This window comes from Crocuta crocuta, unplaced genomic scaffold, assembly GCF_008692635.1.
Source record: "Crocuta crocuta isolate KB4526 unplaced genomic scaffold, BGI_CrCroc_1.0 scaffold158, whole genome shotgun sequence".
Classification (NCBI taxonomy): Eukaryota; Metazoa; Chordata; class Mammalia; order Carnivora; family Hyaenidae; genus Crocuta; species Crocuta crocuta.
In genome coordinates this window covers 611,024-617,023 of record NW_027532590.1, presented here as the reverse complement: position 1 = coordinate 617,023, position 6,000 = coordinate 611,024, and the positions used below count along the sequence as shown (strand labels likewise).

Sequence of the window (6,000 nt, the reverse complement as noted above, 5' to 3'; positions counted from 1 at the left end):
GTGGGTGGGCTAAATTTGTGAGGGGCATTAAGAAGGGCATTTGTTGGGATGACCACTCGGTGTCATTGTGAGTGATGAATCACTGGATTCTGCTTCTGAAACCAATACTACACTGTATGTTAACTTACTTGAATTTAAATAAATTTTTTAAATAGTGAAACTAAAAAGTAAAAAAGCAAAAAGTAACTTATCTTTAGCTCCTTTCTAATTGTATTTCTGGGCCATTATATCCTAATTAGAATTTGATACATACATATGAACATTATCAGCCTCCATAACTTTTGTTCAATTTGGTGGTATGTTTAGTTAATAAAATAGAAGTATTTATCAAGAAAACATGAGTATAGTCTTTACAAGTAAATATGAAATGAAACTCACATTGAGGTCATTCTTCCTTACAAGCAACAAGAAAATAAGAAACATACTGTAAAATAGTGCCTACCATGATGCCAAGAATTTCTGAAACATGATACTGGTACAAACAATAAGCAAAGCCTTCCAAACAGCCTCAGCCCCCAAAACACACATCATCATATAAACTTGATTGAGAACTTCACATCTAAGAGCATTTTAAGTATGATAAAAGAGGACTTCCCTCCATCCTTCATAAATTCAGTTTGCTTTTTATAGAATAAGTATACTTGGAATTATTTTTAAAAGTGATAATATTATACAAATGCCTTATCATATCATGGTAGGCCTTTATGCCTACCAGAGAAATAAAAGTCTGTCTCTTACTTTAACTAACATGAGGCTGTTAGGCCAGCCAACTCTACATGTAGATACAGGAAATTCAAATTTTGCCTCTGATGGGGTTAGCTGACCTCACTACATTACTTTTTCTCAGATAGTAATATAACAACACATTTAAAAAATATAAAGATTATTTTTAAAGTCATTTTCTTTGTCACATTTTTAGAATTCAAAGTCATGGAAATATTCTTGACTTCTTATTCCCACATCTCTTTTCACTTCTAGAGATAGAAGTTATAATAGTGAATATTCTTTGACAGCTAAAACTCATGCTTAATATTCTATTTCCTGTGAAGAGGGACTGGATTATATAAATGTGACACGTGTCAAATGGCAATCTCAAACATTAAAAGTATCATCTTACCTGGAGGCCACCACTCTGAATTTAAAGAAGAAATTTTTAAATTATTTAATAATATTAAACATACTTTGAATGCCAGTCATTCTAAATTTTATACCGAAGCCCATTATTTTGAATGTTTAGTATCAACTATAAATACCTGAATGCTGTGGCTTCAGCATGGGGCCAGATTTCAACTCATATTTTGTCTTTTTGGGGTTTGGGCATTCACAGCATATTGCTTTCAACAGAATTAGAACTCCAAGTCTGTGCTCGACACAGTGCCAAATCTGCAAACAAACTATTCCAACACATAAAATGCACTAATGACCCTGGCAGTGATGATTTTGACACAGCCCAAATGAAGACAGCTAGAGCTGGGTGCCCTTTTAAAGCAGTCAAAACTGTTCCACATCAAGAGAAAAAAACCACCACAACAGAAATTGTCACAATGCAAATGTTTAGTCAACTTAAGTATACTCTATTATAACCAAACATACAAATAACTGATCTCAGGTGACTGATGTTTTGTGTGTAGACGAGGGTAGGCAGTTCCTGAGAAACACAATGAATTGACAGTGATAACTTCCTGCAGAACATCAAAATACGTGAGATAAAGGAAATAAATAACTTTCAACCAGTTTCCTTAGCAACTAACCAATTGACATAAAAAAGAAAAGGATTTGTTCTGTCTGCTTTGAACTATAAGTTTGCTACGTAATTTGCTTATTATAGACTTTATAGAGGGCTATCTGATACAGAGGCTTTTTTTTCATTATCTCAATGTCCAAAAGTCCTGGGATTTTATCAACTTACATGTAAAAACAGTATTTTCTAACAGCTATTTCGACCAGGACTATAAGAAACATAAACAAAACCAGAGAATTTCACTGGAGTTTTACTATTATCCTGAAATACCTGATTTACCTTTATTGTTTGGAATTGCATGAATATGACAAATGTCATGGTGAAAATGTCTAGATTCATGTTTCTCTGAGAAATGTGATGGGAAGATAATTTTGCAATAGTGGTAAAAACAGAGGATCTTGGCCACACCGTGATGAGCTGGAATCTGTAAGTGCCAAGTGAGAAGTGTCTCCATGCTACGTGGGAATGAACAATGGACACTCAGAAGGATATTCAACCCCCAAAGCAACAGCCAATGACACATATCTGTGGGAAATGTCACACGGAAATTGACATAAAATCCTGGGATCCAGTTAGATGCAGAGAATGTGCATACAGAATAATGTACCCCCCAAAAAAGAATTCAAAAATTGGTGGCTTTTGATACTTGACAAAACATGGGATTCAGAGAAGTACCTTCATTTGGGTTTGGATTTGCTGTTCTGCTTTTCATTGTTGTGAGGTTTTTCATTAGCATACTTCTCTTTATGAATATGGCAAAATGTACATGATTTCATCTTTAAACCACAATGCATTTCGGTGTCTATTAATAGTTGATAAGAAAATTATTTTTTGTTCACTTACATGATTTACACTTTAATTTTACTGTGTATGTAATCTGACACACAATGAAGGTTAAAAGTGCTTCCCCAAACCACACTTTTAATCAAAACCTAGAATTCTCAGGAGCCATTGTTAAAAATGAATGCTTCTAGAGCTCTCTAAGGGTCTGATTAAGTAAGTTGCTTGGAAACCACTGTTTGACATCACCAACTGTAAACCCTGTAGCATCACATTGTATAGAATATACTGATGCACTTACTGTCAGTGTGCATACATGATTTGGAGTTATATTTTTCATTTGTTACTTGGTACAGGCCTTTCTGTATCTGTATATAATGCTTGACTATCTTTTTAAATCTTGGGAGCAGAAAAAGAGTCTTTTGTTAAATTTTTATTTTAATTCCAGGTAATTAACTTAGTGTTATATTAGTTTCAGGTGTACATATAGTGATTCAATAATTTCATAGGAAAGAAACCTTAATGGTTGTTTTCTGTAAGGCAAAATCAATCCCAGGGAAATAAATGAAGCAGACTGATAAGGCAGGTGCAGTTTCCTAAGTGTAATCCTTTGTTTAAGGTAAAAAAAAATTATTTTGGGATATAAAAATAAAAGGGATTAGTTTACCCTGAATTTTTGGATAAATGTTTAAAACTTTTGCCTTGATCTTAGAGATATGGAATTGATGGTCACCCCTATACTCCATCTTTTCCAGGATTTCATCATTATGGAAGGACATAGTAGCCTCCTTAACATTCATTTTAAAGATTAAATATATTCCAATTCTTAATATCTCTATTAATATCTATCTGACATTCAAAAATTTATCTATGTCAGTTTTAAAAAATACCTGTGTTTCTATAACCATCCTTGAATACAAAGCCTATAAACGTATTATGTCCTGTACAAAGTACTACCATGCTCAAATTTTCAGTGTTTCATTGGTTCAGGTTTTCCTTTAGCCATGCCTTTTGTAATTCTGTAAGTGTGCCATGTTCTTGACCTTTTTAGATAGAGGAATTCCCATAAATGGGATATCTCTATGACAGCCTTTAAATAAACCCTGCCTCTTTGGAAAATTTAGTTATTCTGTTCTTAACTGTTCTTAATTTGGTCACAGGTCCTTTGCATTCCAATACTTTAACTAAATATTGTTATTTTGTTAACTAGACAGCAATGTAATGGAAAAAGTATTACCCCTAGAATGCAGGATCGCCATTTCAGGCAATCCCCTAGTTCTGTGTCTCCTTCATCTATCAAATCGGATTGATGTGATCTCTTGCCTACCCTAACAGTTTTAAGGGGGAAAATGGGAAAATAAATATAAATTGCTTTTAAAAGATTATTTTCAATGGTGCTCATAAATATACATACCAGTAAGTCTGAGCTTGAAGTTAACACATAACTTGCCGCCTATTAAACCGCTGACCAACAGCTATGGACTTGCTCTTCCTGAAAAGCATATCCATGTCTATGGGAAAAGCACTGGAAATTGGTTAAAATCTAGCCCTGCTCCTCAGTGATAGGCCAGTTCACTTCATTTCTTTTCATTTCAGCTTTATTATCAAAGTGTGGGAATTATGATGGAAATAGTTCTGTGAGACTCAGAAACCATATTCAGAGGCTGAACTTACGAAAAATTCAAAAATAGCAGGTGAAGTCAGAAATGACCAGTCTTAAGGAAAAACAAAAATCTTTTCAGGTAAGAAAATGTAGCTAAGAAATGCAAAAATAAGTTGCCTTTTCACATATATAACACACACATCCTCATCCTCCTAGAGTAGGTTTCATGTAGGAAGTTAGTCAAGAGAGAATGGTCATTTGAGCAGAGGGCTCAAGGAGGAGAGGCAACCTGCCATAGAAAGACAAGGGGGAAGAGCATTCCTGAAATAGAGGAAATGGCCAGTGTTAAAGCAGTGAGTAGGAAGTAAGCTTGCTTCGAGGTGATGAAGGCCAGCTCACTTAGGGTCTTGTGACAGGAAGCCACTGGGACAGTAAGCAGGAGAGTGACATAGTTTAAGACTCAAAATATTACTCAAGCTGTTCTGTGACAACGAACAATACAGAGACAGGTGACAGCAAGGAAGCCCAATTAGGAGCCACCTTTGATAATTCAGGCCAACAATAATGGTGGCTGGGCCAGGGTGGGAGCTTGGAGGAAGTATGAGGTAGCTGGTTGTAAGATACATTTTGAAGTTGAGCTAATACGACTTACTGATGGATTGGTTCATAGTCAAATGTCAAGTAGACAATATGCACATTAGTGAAAGGCTTTGGGTCCAAATACCCACAGTGCCCCTTGTTAGCTGGCAGTGTGACTTGACCAGGGCTCATTTTCCTTATTTGTAAGATAAATATGAAATAACAGCACCTATCTCAAAGGATTGTTGTGAGATAAAATGAAATAATCCATAAAAGGTTTCAGCCTAATAAAGGTTAGCTACTATTATCTCTGTTATTCTAATTATTACTATTGTCCACAGATGATTGTATTAAGCTTTAAGATTGATCTCCCAGCTACTGGCCTTCCTGTCTTCCATAGTCTTCAGATTGCTCGTTCTCAAACATATATTTCCTGGCTCTGTTCTGCTGAGAATCTTCACTGGCTCCTTATTTAGATAAAATTAACTCTTGGGATTAGTATATTTGGTCCTTGATAACCTGACTCCTTTCTTACCTCTGTCACCTCTTCAACCCACCTCTCACTGCATCTTTTGGTCTTAAGGACATATTTATAGCTCCTTAAAGAGGTAACAGGCCTTACCTTTTACCATGCCTTTTCTCGTGCTTTTCTCTCTGTCTGAAATGACCTTTTCTGGTGTTCTTCTCTAAACTTTTCAGGACTTAACTTGAGTGTAGCCACCTGACTTCACAATGTGGTACAGAGCCCTCTCTTAAGAGGCCCAATAACATCTGATCTAGATTATAAAGTCTAAACAAGAAAAAGTGCTGTGATAGCAAAGCTTGTCCAATGTGGGACATATAATATATGCTCAGTAAATGTTCAGAGAGTTGTACTTTTAAAAAAAATCTTAAAACATAAACTGTGTTCTTCTTTTGACATTCTTTTGACAGAGGAAGGAAGACCTGATATAGCACCCATGATTGTTGGGATTCTCAGCCTTCATATAAAATAATGTTAATCCTATTCACACATCAGATATGACATATGCTTATGAATTCAGCTGGCATTAGCTGCATGAATTTTACTGGAGAATGAACATAATATTATAGTAATGCCATCTTGTTATACTGTTATACTCATTTTAAAGAATGAGTCAAATGAAGAACAAACCACTTTTTATGTAGTGTCTACAGGGAGATAGGAATATCTCCTACACATAAGTTATATGGTGTACTTACATGAATCAAAATCATAAAGACAGAAAGTATAATGGTGGTTTCCAGGATGGAGAAGGGGGAGACTGGGTATAGTTTC

General features: G+C 35.2%; 1 pseudogene; it reads left to right on the top strand.

The window, feature by feature from the left end:
- The first annotated feature begins 2,213 nt into the window (after positions 1-2,213).
- LOC144244357 (DNA-directed RNA polymerases I, II, and III subunit RPABC4 pseudogene) lies at positions 2,214-2,391 on the top strand (annotated as a pseudogene).
- Positions 2,392-6,000: the final 3,609 nt, after the last annotated feature.